The sequence below is a fragment of the Vombatus ursinus genome, unplaced genomic scaffold, assembly GCF_900497805.2.
Source record: "Vombatus ursinus unplaced genomic scaffold, bare-nosed wombat genome assembly UNPS02014768.1, whole genome shotgun sequence".
Lineage (NCBI taxonomy): Eukaryota > Metazoa > Chordata > Mammalia > Diprotodontia > Vombatidae > Vombatus > Vombatus ursinus.
Genome location: NW_020954546.1, coordinates 36,685,685 through 36,707,914, shown reverse-complemented (window position 1 = coordinate 36,707,914; position 22,230 = coordinate 36,685,685). Strand labels below are relative to the sequence as shown.

Sequence of the window (22,230 nt, the reverse complement as noted above, 5' to 3'; positions counted from 1 at the left end):
ATCCCTTAGGTGGGTTCAAGGTAAGGGAGGGAAAGAGAAGACGCTATAGAGCAGTAGAAGAGAAAGGGGAAGGATTGAGCATGGAGACCTTTTAAAAGACAGAATCAAATTAACAAGTATTTATTATTTTATTTATTTACTCTTTTATTTTATTTATTTACTATTATATATTATTTATTTATTTACTATGTGCCAAGCATTGCACTAAACACCCTGCCTTTAAAGGGGTTTCATTGTATTTGGGAAGAAAAGACATAAAATGGTCCATTTAACAAGCATTTATTAAGAGCCTATTACAGGAAACGAACAATAATAAGACAGAGAATAAGGTAAAAAATTACCCAATTCGGTACATATGAAACAATTACTAAGGATCAAATGAATCAGTCAAACAAAAAAATTGTAGAAATTCAGTGGAAGAAGTGGATGGAAGGGACGAGGCCTTTGGTAGGACAACAAAGCATGATGGGAGAAATTTTCAATGTACTCGGAGAAATGGAAAGACCTGAGTCTTAAAAAGTTTTCAGGACTGTCTAACCCAGTTGAGTTGTTTCTTTATTGTTGTTGTTACTATTATTATTACAAAGTTAACTTCTTTTATCACTCTTCCTGAGCCTTGAGTTTCATATCCTGGAGGCAGAACAAGATTTCCTTTGAACTAGGAAGACTTAAAACTACCCCTTCTGGACTTCAACTAGGGCAGTACCTTGAGAGAGAGAGCAAAGAACGCCGCCGTGTGCTTGAGGGTTTAATTCAGAAATGGTTGTGAATGAAAGTGAGTGGAACTTGAGAGACATTTGGAATAAGTATAATGTAAACATACTGAATTACCAGCGAAAGTCTGTCAAAAACTGTAGGTCCCACCGAGATTCGAACTCAGATCGCTGGATTCAAAGTCCAGAGTGCTAACCATTACACCATGGGGCCAGCCGCTCATGAAAGCTGGAGTATTCTATTTGACTACTATTTAATCGGCTCATTTTTTTCATTGATTTATTCCTTTATTCATTCATTCGTACACACATACATACATACATACATATATACATATATATTGTTTTGCGGATAGTAAATTTAGGTTCGGACTATGTACATACATATGACATTGAGATTCCTAATACTGTAGCTTAATTCAATCCAATGGAGTCCTGTAATTATAGTCCCAAGGAGAAATAAAAGGATCCTATTTATCCATTCGGAAAATATTAAGTGGTTTGTCCTCCAGTCAGACTCACAAAGTCTGTCTGTCTGTCGCTCTGTCTCTCCCTTTTCCCCTCCCTATTACCTCTACACTATTTCACAGTAAAGTTATTTCTCCAGGGCAGTAATAGAAGGAAACTCGAGGTCACATTGATATCAGGCAACCTGAAACAGCAGTGGTGCAGTTCAGAAATAGAGCCCAAGGCTGTGTATGTCCTAGAGCAGAGTGAATGGAAACTACAATGCTTTATGTAAGGGGAGCTTTCCAGGGTAAAGAGGGCAGGTGTGGAGTGAGGACATGATCATTAAAAGTGACTTTACTTTCTTTTCCCATGACAATCTTGTTCACAGGAATAGGAATTATTCTGCAGAGATGGGAGGGAATGATATTTCGGCTTCACTTAGGAGAGAAATACTCTTCAGAGAGAATCCAAGGGCAATCAGTTGTCTTCCTACCCATACACTCTGGATGTCCTTTAGCTTGTCAATGTCCTTCTGAAAACTAAAATGTATTAAGACACAATGGTGGTCCAAGAAGGAGCATGTTCTGGAGTCTAGGGCTCTCTGAAGATCCCTTAGTGTTTTTGTCTACCACTGATATTGCTATTGAGCTTGTTTAGATGCTCAGATTTTTTTCTAATGAATTGCTGTCTAGCCACACTTACCAAATCTCATGTGTATGAAGTTAATTTTTAAAAACTAAGTAAAGATTTTGCATTCTATTAAATTTCATATTATTGGATTTATCCCATTACTGTCTTATTCCTTGTTGGACATTGACTCTACCATACATTATGTCATCATATTAGCTATCCTTCTTTGGCCATGTGTCATATGAAAATTACATATATAAGTTACATATAATATATATACTATAATTTTATATATATATATATATATATATATATATATATCTACACACACACACATATACCTTCATCAAGGTAACTGACAAAAATGAAACAAAACTTATGGCCAAAGTCATATCCCTGGATCTTTCCACTACAGACCTCTTGCTAATTTGGCATCAGACCATTTAGTAACCACTCTTGGAGGTCTGATCATCAGACCAGTTTCAAATGCACCCAACTGCTGTCAGCTAGCTCATATTTCTCCATTGTCCACAAAAATAGAATAAGTAATATTGTCAAATTCTAGTCCAGTCTAGATCAAATATATCTGCATCTTTCCCGTAATCTACTAGTCTGGTTACCCTTTAAAAAATAGAAAGGAAATTAAATTGGAATGACCTGATTTTTTTAGGTGTTTATGAATCATCTCTTTGACAATATATTTCAATATTTTGCTTGAAATTGAAATTAAACTTACTGTTCTATGTTTTTGAGGCTTCATTTTCTTCCATTAAAAAAAAAAATTGGTGCAAAAACTTATCCTTCTCCATTTCTATCATATGTGTCCTATTTGATCTTTCAAAGGTCACTTATGGGAGTCTGCCTATCAAATCTGCCATTTCTTGCACTCACCTGGCATTTAGTTTCCTTAGGTCTAGACACATAATGTCATTAGAGTCAGTGAAATGCTCTCTCTGGCCCTTCTTATTTACCTTGTGATTAAATTCTTTTTAATCAGCAGGGTGGTTCCCTTTAACCATGAACCAAAGCAATGGCATTTACTAAGAAACCATTTTAAAAACCATAGTTAGAAAATTTCCCCCTGATAAAATGCTCTCCCATAAACACACACAGCATCTGTTAGCACAAGCTTAGAATACAATAGAAGTAAAGCAGTTGTGCACATATGTATGTATGTATGTATTTCCTTATAAAGCATCTTAAAACTCTGGTACTTCATTGTCTTCTTTCTTTCTTTCTTAGAGGAGCCATCATGAAGATTCTTCCTGGGCGTGTTGTCTTTGCTGAACAAAGGGTTTTTCTCTCACAGCTTGACTCTGGACTTCCAGGGCTAGCTCATCCTTGGGTGTTTAAGCATCTCCCTTCTCTGCTGCTAGGGATAAGCACTCCTGAAGCTGTTTTTGGTCTTTAGCAACTGCCTCTATCCATATCTGTTCAGAAAGTGTGAATCTTTGTTTCTTCATGTGTTCCTAGGATTTTCTCAAACCAACTTCAATTGTGTATACGGTATCTTTCTGGTCAAGTAATTCCACTACTATTGGTACTGCTACAGCCAAAGTGGAAGGGTGAAGGGAGTGAAGGAGAAATTCCCTCCTCATCCCCTTCAGGGGTCACAATCCAAAACACTCCAGGTCTCCAAGTCTTGACTGACTCAAGCTGTCTAACTGCCCCTCTGTTTCCAGGGCTTAGCTATTAAAAGTCTTCTAGGAACCTTGCCAATTTTTGCTCATTCAGTAGCCAGGCTCTCTTTAATTCCATCAAAGAAAGGCACAAATGCTTTATAAAGGAATCAAATGGTGTTAACATCTTATCGATTATGTGTCTTATCGACACACAAACATGTTTTTATCAACTGAAGGGGAAGGGAAACCTACATCCCTTTCTCTTACATAAAGTAATTTGAAGCTCAATTGAATACCAATTCTTCGTTGTTCAAAATCATGTCCAGAATATACATTTTCATATCTTTGAATAATGTTTAAATCATTATTAGCATGACAAAAGAGTATTATATATTCTGCTTTTAGTAGTGAAAGAGTTCCAGCAGAAATCTATAGAAATGAAATCTCTTTCATTACTGGAACCCTGTGGCCAGCCTTGTGAGCTTTTTCTTGAACTCTATGCCTGTTTCCTTAATCAATCCAGGTAGTTCATTATAACTGTAGCAAACGTGCTCTGGGCTTACTATTCCAGAGCCAGGCTTCTGCATCTACCTCTCAGGGCTCTGGGAGTGACTCTGAGGCTTTGAAGTGTCTCTTCTCTAATGCCATTGGCTCATGTCACTATTCTCTGTATGTTGTCTCCCCTCTTTTAGCCATCAGTGACTTGGATTCCCATTCTGTTTAACTAGCTAACCTCAACTGGCTTTACAAAAGACTATTTACTTCAAAGATAAAGCAAGAAAAAGGAGTGCAAATATTACCCCTCCCTTTAAATACCTGGGGATGGGGTGCACACTCCCCTATATCAGTTCAGTCTGGGAAGGGGTGTGGGGAGATAGAGCACACTTAACAGTTTCTATAAAGCATTATTCCCACCAAACTCCCTGTTCAAATTTGGCTACTGCTGGGCTAGATCCTGACGGTAGCTATTTCATGCTGGGCTGCCTGTAAAACTTGGCAAGAGCTTTACTCTTGGATGTCTAGACTTCTGGAGCATCTCTCCCCTGTCCATTTGAAGCTCTGAAGGTTGGAGCCTTCAGATTCTTTCACACCAAATGAAAAAGCAAATATTTAGCCAGGTCAAGGACCAAGGCCTATCCTCTTAAAGCATTATCTTTCACCAGAAGCCATCAGCAAAGGAATCAAACCAATAACAGAGTCCCAACCAAGAGAAATAGTTGCCTACAGTTTTGATTCTTCAACTGTAGCCTTTCAACCAGGCTGCTGTCTACCATGTGGTTAGCATACCTGAACCAGTAACAGAATGTCTACAAATGTGGGGAAGTCTTTCAAGGTACTTCCATTACATGTCATTACTACTCTCCTGCAAGCAGATTCCCAAGTCTCTTCCATGTGCAAAGTCGAATCAACGGCACTCTATGTATGCTTGTAAGGACTGGACTCAATGACTAGCCCCACATTATAGTACGTTGGACATGATAATATCACTTCTGCCCTTCCCTCCCCCAATCTTCACTCAAATATTCACAACATGCTTCTTCCTTCTGGCTACTGGATCTCCTTAAATGAGACTGAATTTTTCTTCCAAATGATTATCCTTCAGAGTTTTAAGGTAGTTATAATTTTCCTCTAATTATTCTCTTCTCCAAGTTTGAAATCAGTCAGTAAATCAATCAATAAATCACTAAGCATTTATTTAATGCTTACTATGTTCCAGACCCTGTGCTAGGTGCATAGGATACAAATACAAAGAATGAAATAATCCCTCCTCTTGAGGAACTGAAGTTCCAATCAGAGAGACAGTAAGTGCGTATGTAAGCATCGAAATAATATTGAAAATAAATATAAACAGTACAAAATAGCTAAATATAAGAAAGTTAGGGAAGAAGGGCACTAGCAGTTAGGGGAAATTAAAACAGAGCTTGGGGAATATTCACAGTAGGGGGGGCATCATATGGGTAATGAGCCAGCAAAGGAGACTGAGAAAAAATAGACAGCTTGAAGGAGAACCAGGAGAGAACAGTAACTCCAAAATCCAGAAAGGAGACAATCCAAGGTGAGAGCATCCAGAAGAAGATGGTTAACATCAAATGTAACAGGTAGATCAAGAAGGATGAGGACTAAGAAAAAAAGGCCATCAGATTTGGCCTCTAAGGGATTGCAGAGAGCAATTTCAGTTGAATGATAGAGTAACAAGTCAGATTGCAAAGGTTTGAGAAGTAAGTGGGTGAATAATGTTTCTGTTCTTTTTTTTTTCCCTAGTAATTTGTTTGAGAAAGGTACAGTCAATTTGAAGTCAGTAGGAAAGGGAGAGTTTGAAGATTAGAAAGGGAAGAGTGGAAAATGGTTACGGTTACAACTTGTTAGAGAAGAAAGTAAGTGATGGGATCAAGACAATATGTGGAAGAGTTGATTTTGGAGAAGGAAAGGATAACTTCTTTGTGTAAGTCTTTGGGAAAGGAGGAAAGAATAGGAGATGATGTCAAGAGATTTTGAGGAGAAGACTGGGGAAGAAGAGAGAGCTCTCTTGGAATGGGCTCTTTTTAAAACTAAAGTAAGGTCCTTAGCAGGACAGAAGAGTGGGAGGTATGGGAAGCTTGAGGAGAAGATTGATGGCATGAACATAGGAACCCACCTAAGTAAATTCAAAATATATACAAAATGAATACAAAGTAATGGGAGAGAGGAGTTAAGAGAGATTAAGAAACAGGAAGATTGGGAAAGGCTTCATGAAGGATAAATTACTTGAGCCACACTTTGAAGAGAACTTGAGATTCCAGGCTTGGAGGGGTAACAGACCTGAGATGGAATGACTTGTACAGGGAAATAGCAAGTCACTTTGGCTAAAGGTTAAATTTATGACGAGAAGTAATGAATCTTAGGAAGGTAAACTGGGGGCTGGGGTGGGGGGCAGATTATGAAGGGCTCTGAATAGCAAACAGGAACTTTTATTTTATCCACAAGGTAACAGTGAGTCCAAAGAAAATCTTGGGAAGGGTAATGGTACGGTGGCATTTATCATTTAAGAATACTAATTTGGAGGCTGGATGAACTGGGCTTTTTAAAAAACGATTCTTGTAATAAAGAGAGAGAATCACTCAGTCTGGTTCTCGGGAGCGGGAAAAAATACCCCCAGGTTCCACCGAGACTTGAACTCGGATCGCTGGATTCAGAGTCCAGAGTGCTAACCATTACACCATGGAACCAGACAAAGACCTCCTTCCTGGGAATTTTTATCTGACGCAGAAGCGATGTATCTTAGCTGAAGGTTCTTTTTGTTAGCTCTAGCTTCATTTAAAGACCTAAAACTTCTCTCTTCTTTTCCCCAGCGCCAGTTCCTTTCACTTTCTCCACTGAAAAGGAAGAACGCCAGAAATCTCTTGTTCCTCCCCTAACAGCCAGATAGGGCTGCACAAAAGGCATCGAATTGTTCCTAAATATAAACAAAATATACGAGAGAAAGACTTGGATTTTAATAAAGAAATATTATGAGAAGCGGAAAGGCTAAGGGAGAATTTTCTCCAAAAGGTAAGTAAGTTACTCCCATTGTGAGTCACATCTACTTTTTACAGAGACTTCATCACTCTTTTTTCTTTTTTGCTCGTGAGCTCCGATTCCCAATTCACTTGACTTCAGTGTGAGGATGGTAAGAAAATCCAAAACACAGAACCGTGGGAGCTTTGGGCAGTACTGGGAGAACCTAATCGTAGAGACTAAATGTGAACAGTAACCTCAAACAAGCCTATGTTTCTATATTTATACACAGACACAGCAGGTTTACTCACAACAAAAACAACAAAATAAAACCTTGCTATTTTTACTCATATCAGCGCTCCGCCCCCTTCTCTTTCTCTCTCTCTCCCCGTCTCTCTCATCTCACTTTCTCTGCCTATCTCACTTTGTCTCTGTCTCTCCTTCTCTGTCTCTGTCTTTCTCATAGTATGTATGTATGTTTACATATGTGGAAATATTTCTGGAAGAATTGAATCAAGCCTTTAACTTCAAGGAATCCCCTTCTGGGCCCACAGGGAATATGGTGCTATGTTCTATCATCTGGTCATGTGATTTTAGACCAGGATGGGATGAGGGAGGGAAGGTAGCCTCTAGTGAGAAGTGCTTTGACTCTCTGTTCTCACACTTTTTGGTTTCTTAGGTGCTCCCACCAGAATTTTACTTACGACCTGAGTTATGGCTAACTCCTGGGTTTTCCCCTAAAAGAAAAAAAAATTGGTGTATAATGTGAATTTTATGTGGGATAGGTAATTTATTAATACACATGAAAGGAATGCTAAACATGAAAGATTCACAAGTGTGCATTTGATAAGAAAAATTCAAATGGATTTAGTAATGACTTCGAAGTATTTTACATCTGTTGGGAAGGTCATACTTAAACCTCATGAGAAAGTAAAGCAGTGTGCAGTAAAGCTAAATAGTCATTTACCATTTCACCTTGGCTCTACACTGTCCAAGAAACTCTTGCTAAAACTGGAAGGCTTCAGTCAATCTCTTTGTTAAAGGATGATCTCTCCAAGAACCCCAAACTTTCTTCAGCTGAAACTGAACAGAAACAAAGATTTCTCCAACTCTTAAATAAGGTCATCCCCAAGCCACCTAAAATCAGGAAAAAGCAAGCACTAGAGGCTGACAAAGCCCATGCTCAAGCTTGCTAAAGAAGAACATGAATTTTAGCTATCCTGTCCTCACAGTCATATGGAAGCCTGGAAGGAGGCAAGCCAAGCCCTATTTCCCAACAATTAGGTTTTGGGAAGCAGCTCCAACAGTCCCAACAGCATTCAAGACCAGAAAGAAAGAGAGAATCAGAGGATTCAGGTGCTCAAATTATGCAACCTGGTAGTGAATGGAGAGTAGGCCTCTAAGCTAGGAAGATCCAAATACAAGTTCTGCCTGGAATATATACTGGCTGTGTGACCAGGGGCAAGTCACTGGACTGTTTAATGCTCTAGTCTAGACAACTAAGATTAAAGGTTAAAGTTAAAGATCCAGATGATTTCTTGGAAGAGGAAAAGAAAGAATCTGCGGAACACCTTCATTTCGGTGATGGAAGGGAAAAAATTCAATAAAAAATCCTTGGAGTTCCTTTAAGGTCCAAGACCTATATATTTACCTTGTGATTGAAGGGGCTAGGATGAAGGAGAAAGGGGGTGACTTTGGTTTTCTAAGACCTGATGTTAAGTGTTTTAAAGTTTTTTTAAAATTTCCCTGTGAGGGAAGTTCAAGAGAGAATATACCCATTTTACAGATGAGGAAACAGAGACCTAGAGAAATTAATTAACCTGAATGAATCGACCTTCATTTCCCCTCAATGCATGGTTTGGATTCTGAAAACAATATGCTTCCCCCAGGATAAGCTCACCACCAAAAAACGTCATCATGGAGAAATCTGGTACTCAGCGCCTCTTCAGTACCGTCAATTGTCCCTCCCCCCTAATTGGAGGGCTGAAGGGTTTCCGTTCCAGGTATATCATACCTCCCGCGGTTCCCTCCTCTCGCCAACTGGATTTTCTGTATTGTCTTCTCCCATTAGATTGTAAGCTCCTTGAAGGCAGGGGCTGTGTTTCTTTTTCCTTTTTGTCTCCCCAGTGCTTACTAAGTCCAGTCCAGTGCCTGGCACACAGTGGGCGCTTAATGCTTATTGACTGATTCTGAAATATCATCATCAATCTAGAACTAGAAGGGGTTCTCAGACACCACCTATTCCAAACATCAATTAAAAAGAAAAACCATGTGAGGGAACTGAGGCAGACGAAGGGAGTTAGCTTAAATCATAATCCTATCTTCAAAAGTTAACAAGGTTCGAGCCTGGATCCTCCGACTCTCGGACTACTGCCCGTTCCACCATAGCACTTCAAGGTTACATTGAGATGGGGATCTGGAAGGTATTTTACGTGTAGAGCACAGGTCCTCCACTTGTATCGACACACACACCTCCACTTTTCTCTCTTTCTTCCGATGCCTTGGAATTCGTGTGATGCGGAGGGCTTGGGGGTGGGGAGGAGGGAAGATTAGGTAATCAATAAATCTACAAATGCTGTTACGTTCAGTAGCGGAAGGTTGTTGTTGATCACATATTTGTCATTAAAAACACGTTTACGGGATTGGGTAGAAATAACAAAGAGAAGGTCCCACCGAGATTTGAACTCGGATCGCTGGATTCAGAGTCCAGAGTGCTAACCATTACACCATGGAACCACCCTGCTGGCAAAACGTTTTCTCATTTTCCTCTAATACGTCAACGTCCGCATCTTTGTTTTGTCCTTTACTTTTCTTCCAGTTGTTGGAGGTTTTTTTACATTCCCGAGTTAGAAAGAAATCCAGAGGCAATTGAAATGAACCTCTCTAGTTATCGCTAAAATCCCTACTGGTTCTTAATCTGTGATCCTAGGATCCCTTTTCTTCCCTTCCTAATCTGTCCTCATAAATTTAAAGGCTCCCCTTCTCTACTAAAATAAAAAATCAAGGAGAAATTCCTCCTGGGTCCCTCAAAACATCGATAAGGATCTTCCTCGAGAATGTGATTCGTCCCTTTGGTCAGTCTCTCTCTCACTTTTTTTTTTCTGAAGGAGGAGACTGAATAGACAGTGAAGAATTCCCGTGGCGTTCAGTATAAGCTTAATAAACTTTTGTTGCAATGAATTAAGAATCTGAGGTCAACTGTACCTCTCCCAGTCAGGAGCAAGAGGCAGACCCCTTCCCTGCCCTCTTCCCCAATCTTTTTGCCCTGCGCAAGCTGCAGCAGCAGGGCACCAGTCCCAAGGGAGACTGCCTCCTGAATCCTATCAGTGTCCTACTGGCCCCAGGTCGGAAAGAAAACAAACGCTCGGCGAAAATCATCCAATTAAGCCTCTGGCTTTTGTGCACAGTACGAACGGAGAAACAAACTCCGGCACCAGAGATTAAAGTTGAGGGATCTGAATTTTTGCGTTTTGAGACATCTTCCTTCCCCTCAAACCAGATGCAGTAACCGAGTGAGAGTCCTGTAGGCACCTGCAGAAATTATAAGGCAATTGTAATCTCTGGGTTCTTGTGATGTGGTCATGGGAGAGGCAGATTGGGAGAAGACAAAATAAGGGTACCAATTTCTTCACTTCTGCTGTTCTAAGTTATCACTCTGCCACCTGAGCATATGCGCTGTAAGTCATACCAATCTCTGGAGGCTTTCGGTTGCGAATTGGGTGGGACTCAAACGCCGGCTTCCAGGCTCTGTTCCTGAGCGCAGACCCAGTGATGGGATAGTAAATGGGTCTTTATAACGTAGTAAGTCTATATGGGTTACTCTGGCCTCCCTTTCAAGAGAGGAGTGGTGAACCTGAGATCGAGAGGCCACATGTGGCCCTCTAGGTCCTCAAGTGCGACCTTTTGACTGAGTCCCAACTTCTCAGAACAAATCCCCCTAACAAAAGGATTTGTTCTGTAAAACTTAGACTCAGTCAAAAGGACACATTTGAGGACCTAGAGGGCCACATGTGACCTCCAAGCCTTAGGTTCCTTACTCCTTCCAGCGTAAGGCTATGGATGAAAGAAAAGGTAATGAAAAATTCCTCATGGGACAAGATGGGGCAGTTAAGGCAGGGATATGCCTGAGCTCAGTTCTTAAATAGCCTTGTTCCCACCAAGCTCATCTCCAGGTGAGATATGACTTCCAGATGATCCTTTGTTTCAGTTTCCACTGGTCTGGGTCCAGAAGGTCACTCATGAAGATCACTCCTTGCTCTTTGGGAAATTGATGCTGCTCTGGTACAAATGCTCAGATTCCAGAACACTGGAATGTCAAAGTACTCTGCACATTTCAAACTCACAAGGTCACAGAAGCTCCATTCTCTTCATCTAGGGGCAAAAAAAAGAAGAGAAACTACAAAGAAGAGACTAAGAATGGAAGCCCTTTTATTAGGCCATGTGGGGGGGGAGGGGTTGCAGGTAGAAAGCCTCATGGTCTATCCTCTTACACCATGATTTTTCAAAAGATACCACCAGTCATTGAGATCTTTCAGGAGCATTTGGGGCAAAAGAGGAATTAGTTTTCCAGTTGGAAAGGCCTTTTTGAATGCCTCCATGATCAATCAAAGTGCCTTTCATCATTACATGGTTAGTAGACTAGAATCAGTTACAGAAGGTCTATGAATGCTCCCAGTCTTCCAGGACACTTCACTCACATATAATCACAATGGTCCTGGAAGCAAGCTCCCTGACCTTTTCACATAGAGATGTTGTATGAGCCAAGCAAGCTGATTGGGTATATATATGAGTCGGCGCCTATTACACTTCCATCAGCAAAGAGATGGAAAGAGTAGAGGTTATGGAAAGAAGACATGTATGACTTCTTTTCCTTGATGGAGATGGCCTGAAGAACATGATCGCAAGAGAAGATGGGTGGATGGGGGGGAATAGAGTTAAGAAGCAAGAGGACTCAATGAGGAGGCTTTTGAATCCTTGGTGGTGACTTAGCAATTGTAAAGACACATTTTTCACGTATTTTGTAGAGGACATTTTGCCTTGAATATTTGTAGTGATGTTTTCCCTTGAGTGTCTTTAGTTTGATGATCTAAATTTGTCTAGTAGGCCAGCTAATTGTTCCTTAGGATGGTTATTATTCACTACTTGTCTCTGCTCCCAGGCCTAAGAGCAGTAAAGGTTCTTATTTCAAATAAATAAATATTTATGAAGGCCAATTTGTAAAAGGTACTATGATAGTGTAGTATTTTCTGGGCCTTCAGGGTTCTAGTGTACTCTGTGCAGTTGAGGGTGTCTCTAATGCCATTGTCTCAAGCCACCCCTGGTGGTGTTCTCCCTACAGTTCCCTGGTTCTTTTTGACAACTTAACATCATTTGGCTTTTGTAAAGGGATATATACTTTAAAGTATAACACGGGGCAAGATGGTAGAACAAAGCCAGCGATTCACTTGATCTCTCCCAAATTCCCCCCCAAGCAATGTTAAAAAACATCTCAAAATGAATTCCGGAACAGCAGAACCATCAAAAGGACAGAGTGAAACAATTTTCCAGCCCAAGACAACTAAGAATATCAGCAGGAAAGGTCTGTGTCACTGGAGTGAGAGTACATGCACCCCAGCAAGTCAGCAGCAGGCCTTGGGGATGACTGAATTGGTGGTGGCAGCTGCCAGAGCTCTCACCCCACAGAGTAAGAGAGAAAGACAACTGGTCATAAGGAGATTACATGGGGCTCTTTGCTGGCACTGGGAGCTGGACCTTGATGCAATGCCTATACTTTGTTCCAGGTCAGAGTCCAAGGGCAAGGAGAAAATATTACCCACAGCCAAAAAGAAACAATTCAAATGTAGAGCCACAGTTAGGATCACACAAGATGTAGCAGCTTCTAGTTAAAGGATCAGAGGGCTTGGAATATGATATTGCAGAGGACAAAAGAGTTAGGATTACAACCGAGAATCACCTACCCAGCAGAATTAGTATAATCTTTGGGGGATGGGGAGGGAATGGACCTTGAATGAAATAGAGGACTTCTAAGCATTCCTGATGAAAAGACCAGAGCTGAATAAAAAATTTTACATTCAAATACAAGACTCAAGAGAAGCATAAAAAAGTAAACATGAAAGAGAAATCATGAGAGATTCAATAAGGTTAAACTGTTTACATTCCTACAAGGAGAGAGAGAGAAAAATAAATTGGGGTGGGGAGAAGCAGGATGAGTCATTTCCCCAATTGATAAATGGTCAAATAATAACACTTAGTCAAAGGGGTATATGGAATGCTAAGGGATTACTAGCACCTCTGGTGTGAGGATTTAATGAACACTTTTCAGGGCTGCTCATCCACCTTTCACGTCCAACGGGTCACTCAACTTACACCTCCAAGAAGCTGTAGCATGCACAGCAACCCCAGTAAAACTGTCTTGGCAGATAGCTAAATCAGGTTGAAGGTAATCGACAGGCCTGAAACCCATTGGTAAGTTAAGGGAATGTCTGCTGCAAGCATGTGAAGATGTCCCCTGCTCCCCAAAAGAATGGGTGGATGGGAACAATTTGTTCCAATAGCCTTGAAGGTAACTGAAGTAGGCACTGTGGAGTGCTTAGGGCTTGGTCAGACATCAAGGATGCCAAGGTAATGCATCCTGGGCCATCACCAGTGGTCTTGACGTTTGTCCTGCCCCTGGACTTCAATGACTCTGGAAGAGAGAGGGAGGCTGACAACTTTGCTCAACTCTGCCTCACTTACACCTAATTCATACTCAAGTGAAGACATCATCCTATGATGTCATTAATCATTTTCAAAAACAAAGGACAAACAATAAATGGTCAAAAGATATGAACAGGAAGTTTTCAGAAGAAATCAAAGCTATCTATAGTTACATGAAAAAGTACTCTAAATAACCATAGATTAGAGAAATGCAAATTAAAACAACTCTGAGGTACAACTTCATACCTATCAGATTGGCTAATATGACAGAAAAGGAAAATGACAAATGTTGAAGGGGATATGGGAAAATTGGGACACTAATACACTATTGGTTGAGTTGTGAACTAATCCAACCATTCTGAAGAGCACTTTGAAACTATGCTCAAAGAGCTATAAAACTGTACATTCCTTTGACCCAGCAATACCACTAGGAGGTCTGTATTCCAAACACATCAGAAAAAAACAAACAAACAAAACAAACCAACAAAAGGAAAAGGGCCCATGTATACAAAAATATCTACAGCAGCTCTTTTGTGGTGTCTAAGAATTGGACATTGAGGGGATGCCCATCAATTGGGGAGTGATTGAACAAGTTGGTGTATATGATTGTGATAGAATACTATTGTGCTATAAGAAATGACGAGCAGGATGATCTCAGAAAAATCTGGAAAGTCTTACACAAACTGATGCAAAGTGAAGTGAGCAGAACCAGGAGAACATTGTACACAGTAACAGCAATGTCGTGTGATGATCAACTGTGAATGACTTAGCTAGTCTCAGCAATATAATGATCTAAGACAATTCCAAAAGATTTATCATGAAAAATGCTATTCATCTCCAGAGAAAGACCTGATGAAGACTGAATACTGATCACAGCATGTTTTTAAAAAATTTTTCTTTATTTTTCCTGTTTTTTTCTTTGTGTTTTCTTTCACAACATGACTAATATGGAAATATGTTTTGCATGATTGCACATGTACTACCTATATCAAATTGCCTTCTCAATGAGGGGAAGGGGAGAGAAGAAGTGAATTTGGAATTCAAATTTTTAAAAAAGGTTAAAATTATTTTTACATGTAATTGAAAAAAATAAAATATTTACAAAGATATAACATGAGAAATTTCCTTTAAAGATATAGTAAATACAAATGCACAGACATCCCCCCCCCAATAACTCAGGTAGAGACCCTCTCTGAGTTCAGAATCTACAAAACATTGTTCATCTCAGATTTTGCTGGCCTGGGTCCAAAAGGTCACTGATGAAGGTCGATCCTTACCTCTTCAGGCATCAGTGGTGTGCTGGCTCCAAAACTCCGAAATAATAGGGCAATGGTGTGCCCTCCTGATCTTTTGAAAGTCATGAGATCAGAAATTCCACTCCCTTCACTTAGAACAGAAAGGAAAAATGCAGAGGGCAAGGACCAAGTTCAATTTCTTGAGACCACATGACCTTGATAGAGAGAAGACCCCAAGGCCTTACAGCAGTATCTCCCACCAGATGACATGAGTAAAGGGGCCAATGAGATATCCCAAGAGAATGCTGAAGGGAAAGAGACAAAGTCAGCAAAGAGAAATCATCAAGCACTTAAGTGACTACTATATGTCTGGCACTGTGCTAGGCACTGGGGATACAAAGAAAGGCAAAAAATGGTCCTTACTTTCAAGGAGCTCACAATCTATTGGGGGAGACAACATGCAAACAACTGTATACAAACAAGATTTATTTTTGAACAAATTGGAGATAATTCACATGGAATTAAGGGGGATGATTTTTTTTGGTAGAAGGTGAGATTTTAGCTGGGCTTTGAAGAAAGATGAGGAAGCTAGGAGGCAGAGAGGAGAAAAGGGAGAACTCCAGACACGATGGTCAGCAGATTAAAAAGCCCAGAGATGAGAATGGAATGTCTTCTCTAAGAAAAGTTAAGGAGAGCCCAGTGGGCACTGAGTCAGGAATAAGTGAGTTCTAATCCTACCTCAGACATTTACTAGCTGTATGACCCTGGACAAGCCACTTAAACTCAGTTCACCTTAGTTTCCTCATCTATAAAATGGAGATAATAATAGTATCTACCTTCTGAGTTTATTGTGAGGGTCAAATGAAATAACAATTGTAAAGCACTTAGCATAGCGCCTGGCATATAGTATGTATTATATAAATGTTAGTTGTTATGATGATGATTTCACTGGATTCCAGAGTATGTGGAGAGGTATAAGGTATAAGAAGTTTGGAAAGGTAGGGGAGGTCAGGTCAGGTCAGAGGATTTCATATTGATTTTGGGAATGATAGGGAGCCACAAGAGACTGTTGAATTTATAAATATAATCCAAAGTTCCATCAGGAAGAGGGTGACTGGGGGAAGGGTAACATGTTCAGACCTGTGCTTTAGGAAGATCACTTTGGGCTCAAAGTGGAGAATAGACTGGAATGGGGTAAGACTTGAGTCAGGGACCCTGACAGTTCAGGCATCATGGTGATGACATTGGCAGAAGAGAGAAAGGGCATACGTGAGAGATGTTGTAAAGGTAGAATTGACAGGACTTCACAACTTATTGAATGTGAGAGGTGAGTGTGAGTAGTTGAGGTTGACACATAGATTGTAACCTGGATGAATGGAGGGATGGTGGTATCCATGAGAGTAAGAGGAAAATAAGGAAGAGGGGAGAACTGGGAAGAAAAATAATGAGTTCGGTTTTGGACATGTTGAATCTAAGATGTTTGTTAGACATCCAGCGTAAAATGTCCAATAGGAAGCTGGAGTCACAAGAATGGAGATCAAGAGAAAGGTTAGGTCTGGATAAGTAGATCTCTACAGAGATGATAATTGAATTCAAGGGGGCATTTGGAATACTGGACCAAGGGGGTGGGTGAGTCCCTGACTCCAAGTTATGTCAGTCCCATCTCTGGTTCCCAGAGGCCAGGTCATTCTGCTTCTGCTTACTTTTCCCCATGTGAGGAATCCTGGTTTCCTTTGGCCTTGAGTCTGGAAGAAATGAGTGCAACCATGGACAATAAGACTTGAGTTTGGGGAAAGCACTGTCCCTAAGTAGTTTTCAATGTAAGAAGACCTTAGGGCTCTCTGTTTCATACTATTTGTTCACATTTCTGTTTAAAAAACAAAGATATTTCATTTTCTAAGCCCGAGACCTCCCCCTCTTTATAGTTTCAGAACATTTATGGAGGGTACTGTGTGCTCCTTCCTGTGTGAATTAAGGAGCCTTTGTATTGAGTGTGAGCTAAGTTGGAATGACTGACTAGCCAAAAGGAAGAGCAAATCTCCCGGTGTGGGGATCCATGGAGATTCAAATTCCAGCCTAATTCTAGACTCGAATAGCTGCATCCCTTAGGGAAAAAAACAGCAGTGAAGAAAGCCAGGCCTCATAGATGACTCAGGGAAGAACTTCTTGAATAAAAATTACACTGGATTTTCCTCTTCTCCCTCCTAAAGCTCCTGCGTCCCCCATATTGACTACCTGGCTTGATCCCATGGTACAGTGTGATCAATATTAATGCCCAGGACCCTGACTTCCCAAAATCATCTCTCAAGACCCTCGGCCTCGAAACGGAGCGAGGTGAGCAACCCTGCCCCAGCCTCAGGGAATTTGAGGGGATTTGTCGGAGGGGCTGATTCAGTTTTCCCCTACAATCGCAGAAAGTGTCCTATTTCTTTTGAATGTCAGAGCCAAAAATGGGAAAAATACTAAACATTTGCGTTGGCCGGGAATCGAACCCGGGTCAACTGCTTGGAAGGCAGCTATGCTCACCACTATACCACCAACGCTTTCTGCTGTAAAACGCTCTTCAGGATTTATTTCAAGATGATAGTTTTCAGAGGCTCCTCCTCTCTGAAATTTGAATGAGGCTTTTTTTTTTTTTCTCCAGGGCTGTTTGCGATGGAGAAGGAACAATTCCAACCTTCTCGCTCAGGTTGGAATGAGCATCACCACCACCTTACCCGATCCTATCCCGTCCATTGTCAGTCAGGAGTAATAATTTAAGTGGTCACAGTTGCACCTTTCTTTCCAAAAGAATTTCTTCTTTGTGGGGCAGTTAGCTCCAATGTTTTGTACGTATGACATCATCCCAGTAGGTTTGTTAGCCACATCGTTGTATTCTCCCTACAGAGGGCTCATACCAGCCTCGCACAAAATAGGTTCAGAATAGGTATCTGTAGAATGGATAATTGAGTGGATTCAAATGTGTGAAGGGGGAGAGTGGCAGGTGCCAATATACCTGGTATACTGCAGAAATTTTTGAATATTTACTTCTCAGGGACAGGATTGACCCCTAGAAGCCAACCAAAGTGTTCAATTAGAACTTGGAGAATCTAAAAATGTGTGCATTGGGGCTGTCTGGGATGTGCTGCCGGAAGTGTGCTTACATATGAAGAGAGGTTGACCTGGACCTGGAATCTCCCTATTCCAGGCTCAGTGACTCATTGAGAAAAACCTTAGAATAGCAGCTGCTATTCAGTCTTTTGTTTCTGACCCCACAAATACCCAGTGAGCTGAGCCATCCTGAATCCTTCCGGTATTGGTGAGAGTGCTTTCGGGACTTCCCAGAAACTGGACATAAGGCAAGAGCCATTCCAGTAATGACTGGTTTTCAGGCCAAATAACAAACTGGTTGAGATGCCCAAGTACCCTGAGGAAGCTCTAGGAGACTTTTCCTTGGCATGTGTGGCTGGAGAAATGTCATAAGCCTGACAATCTGGAAAATGTAAAAAAAAAAAGGAATTTTAAGTTTCAAGTATAAGGAAAACTAGTTCAGTTCTTAGCACCATTCAAATTTCCTTACAATCAGTCAGTTAACAAACATTTATTAAGTGCTTACTGCATGCCAAGCATGGTGCTAAATTCTGGGGCTACAAAGAAATGCAAGACCACTGCATCTGAATTCAGAGAACTTACATTCAGATCTGTCACTATTTACACGCAAGATACCTAAAAAAAAGAAGATGGGAGGAGGGGACCAGAAAAGACACCCAGAAGGTGGAATTTGAACTGAGTCTGGAAAGAACACAGAGAAGCTAGGAGTACAGCTGAAGAAAGAGAACATTCTAGATCGGGGAAACAGGCAGAGCAAATACATAGTGTAGGGAAATGGAATGTCCTGTGTGAGGAATGGCAAGGAGGTCACTTTATTTGGGTCACAAGAGTTCATAGTGGGGGGTGATGTGTAAGATGACTGGAAAGGTAAGGGGGGGAGGGACCTTCCATCCTGAAAAACAGCAAGTGTTGAAGAAGGTCTCATGGCCCAGAAAAGGTTGTGGAATTGAAGAAATATGGGAGTTAGGTATACTCTTGGTCTCCTTTTCTTTACAATCTCTCAGTCACTAAAATGGCTTCGACCTAAATCTATTCAAATTATTCATGTATCAGCCCATATTTCTCTCTCAAGGCTCCAGATCTGCATTTCCGACTGCCAACAGAACATCAGCCCTTTGATATCCCACAAAGAAATAAAATTTAACACATTCAAGAAATCCAAAATCCCTAAAATCTGCTTCTTCTGATGTCTCTTTCTATTTATGTCAGTATCGTTCCCACAGCCTTCCTCTGTTTAAAAAAAGAAAAGGATTAAAACCTAGTGGTTTTGATGGGGTTGGGATCTGAACCCCTTAAAGGAAAAGACCGTGTCTTTAGGATCTGGACCCCAAAAAGGGGTCCCCTTGACTTTCCCACAAGGTCAAGTCTCTAGTATTTGCCTGAGACTATAATCCACTCAACTGATCTTTCGTCATGGCTACGTCCAATCTCCCAACTCTGTTCTGTTACCTCTGGATCACACCTGGCCACTCCCCACCCTTAATCCTATCTAGACTCCATTCTCCCTTAGCCATGTAGTCCAGCTCCCAGGCATTCTGTTATCTCACAGTCACCCTAGTTTACTGGCCACTACTACCCAGAGCCCCTCTAGACTTCTCCTCCCAGTCACCTCAGACTACTTGGCCACTCCTAGATCCCTCCCACAGTCTTTCTGTATATGAAATCCATCTTGGATGCCGTTAGGGTGCTCAGATTCTTAAAATCTGGCCAATGGCTCAGATTCACTAGGAATCTCGCTCTCTCCACTCAGTGTTTTAATAAACTTTGTCTTTGGCTAAAAGAAGGGTTGGGTCCAAGTCATTTAGCCAGGACCTGCATCACTATTTTGAGGTCCCAGCACCCCTAAACCTCAACAGTTTTGTATATGCCTCTTCCATATTCCTTATTTCCTATATTCGGGCACTGACCAAATCTGGTGGATTCCACCTCAGAAACACCTCTCATATAAATTCTCTTTTGTTTATATTTTTACTGACACTGTTGGAATGCAGGCCCTCATTAGCAATTCCCTTTTTTATTTCCTTAGTCCTAACAAGTCTTCCTACCTCTAGTTGCTTCCTCTTTCAATCCACCCTTCCTAATATCTCCTTTCTGCATAGATCTGATCATGTTGCTTCTCTGCTGTTAGCAGGATCTTGTTAACAGGGTTTTACTGAGTCAGTCTCTAACCTGAGAATGACCCCAAACAGCAGGCCAGAGACAAAGTGCCAGTAATCAGGTAGCTGTTCAATTAATTAGTTTCATTACAAGGAACAGATTTGCAAATTAAGATTTCTCCTGATCAGAATTCCCCTTTGCTGAAGTGAAGACAGAGATTATATACATAAATCACAAGTGGGAAGGGAGGGGAGAAGGTGGATTACAAACAATCATTCCCAGTGTCAGAGTGGTTTCCGTGCCAAACCCACAAATGGAAGACAATACAACAGTTCTGGAGTCCTGTGGGAGCAATACTGCTCAAGTCCTTTGGCGTCTTTACTTAGTGGGTCACAGGACCAGAGTTCTATGGTGGGAACAGGTTCTACAGTCTTTGATTTGCTTCAGTTCAGATACCAAGGCAGAAGGATTCCAGTGATTGTGAGCTTTGTCAAGGTTTGATTGATCAGTTCAAGCTGTATCTTGAGTCTGACTCACGGGCTGGAAAAGGCAGCTCTTGAGAAAACTAAACTATTAGTATGTATATCCATTACATGTATCATAAGATTAATAGAAAAATTATAAATACCATTCTTATTGCTCAAACATCTTCTGTGAATATTGACTATAAAATGAAGAAAAAACTCATTTGCCTAGTGTTCAAGACCCTCCACCAATACCCAAGGTTTTTCACCAACTTTGTTACAAACTCTGGAGATACAAAGGGGAAAAAATGAACCGTGTGCCTTTCAGAAGTTTACATTCTATCAGAGAAAAAACTGGTAGACACAAAGTAGATACAAAATATGTACTTAGTAAATTCAAAGTAATTCGAAGGTAGGCTCTAGCAACAAAGAGGATCAGGAAAGGTCTCATGTAGGAGACAGTCCTTGAGCTTCTATGGGAGTTAAGGATTGTAAGAGGTGGAGATATGGGATGTATTCCTGACACTGGGGTCAGTCTTGCAAAAGGGTTATGATATATCATTTCCTTCATCTGGTAGAAAAGCAAAATGTATACTTGGGGGTATAACATCGGGGAAGGTAAGTACTTGCCTTACCTATATTCACACAGCTTTTAAGAGTTTGGAATCTAGGTCTCCTAACACCCAGGCCGGTCAGTATCCTTTCCACTCGCCCATCCTGTGTTTCACAATGCTATTTGTTCCATTAAATTAATATACCAAAGGCAAGTGATACTCAGGAAGGGGAAAAGGAATGCTTCCAATTTAATTCTTTCAAAGAATAATAAATGGAAAATTGTCAGAATTCGAATTTAGGTGAGAAAAAAAGCCACCCGTAGTCGGCAGGATTCGAACCTGCGCGGGGAGACCCCAATGGATTTCTAGTCCATCGCCTTAACCACTCGGCCACGACTACTCCCCGAGCACGTCTCCCCAGTTTTCATATATCATCATAGACAAATTGTAAAATGATGTTTCCCTGCTGTAGTTGTTCAATCTTATTGTGAAATTCACTATTGCATCACAAGGACCAAAGCTGGTGGGGAAAAAAATTGAATCATCCCTACAAGAGGGTGGGGACCAGACAATCCAACCAGGAGAGCGACCCTTTCTAACAGTTACGACCTTCTCTCATAGACTGCAGCAGACTGTGCCTTGACACACGTGAAACAAGGAAAAGCCGATTAGCATCGGACCCTTAGGTGCACACTTGGCTGCAGTGAAGGCAGAAAGATCCAACCAACGAGGACGGAATTCCACCCCTGTCTGCTTGGAACGACAGCTCCCGAGGTTGAGCTGAGACGCTCCCGCGGCTCCTGCAGCTGCTGTATTCATTCAGTGCAGGCCCGCTGCAAAGGCCCGGCCAGAAACGTCAGTTCCTCGGAAAATTCGTCCGTGGCTGGCGCATTTCACACGACGAATTAGCTCGAATTTTTCTCGATCAAAATTTTTATATTAAGTCAATAAAACTCAAGCTCTTTGAGGTCCGCGGGACTGCTTCATTTTTGCACTTCCTTGTATCCCCAGCACCTCTTAGTGTCTGGCCAATAGTAGGCTCTTAACGATGCTTGGTGAGTTGAATTGAATTAATCGTCACTATTTTGCCTTATGTAATTAAAAAAAAAAATACATGCTATTTTTCATTTTAAGTTATTTCACCTACAGGAAAGGAAGGGAAAGGAAAGGAAAGGAAAGGAAAGGAAAGGAAAGGAAAGGAAAGG

General features: G+C 41.0%; 5 non-coding genes across 5 annotated transcripts; all 5 read right to left on the bottom strand.

Moving 5' to 3' along the window:
* Positions 1–855: 855 nt before the first annotated feature.
* TRNAQ-UUG lies at positions 856–927 on the bottom strand. Its single transcript has one exon. It is a non-coding gene; the product is annotated as a tRNA-Gln (tRNA).
* Positions 928–6,549: 5,622 nt separating this feature from the next.
* Positions 6,550–6,621, bottom strand: TRNAQ-CUG. Its single transcript has one exon. It is a non-coding gene; the product is annotated as a tRNA-Gln (tRNA).
* A 2,932-nt stretch (positions 6,622–9,553) lies between these two features.
* On the bottom strand, positions 9,554–9,625 carry TRNAQ-CUG. The gene has a single exon. It is a non-coding gene; the product is annotated as a tRNA-Gln (tRNA).
* Positions 9,626–17,291: 7,666 nt separating this feature from the next.
* TRNAG-UCC lies at positions 17,292–17,363 on the bottom strand. Its single transcript has one exon. It is a non-coding gene; the product is annotated as a tRNA-Gly (tRNA).
* Positions 17,364–21,343: 3,980 nt separating this feature from the next.
* On the bottom strand, positions 21,344–21,425 carry TRNAS-AGA. Its single transcript has one exon. It is a non-coding gene; the product is annotated as a tRNA-Ser (tRNA).
* Between the last annotated feature and the right edge of the window lie 805 nt (positions 21,426–22,230).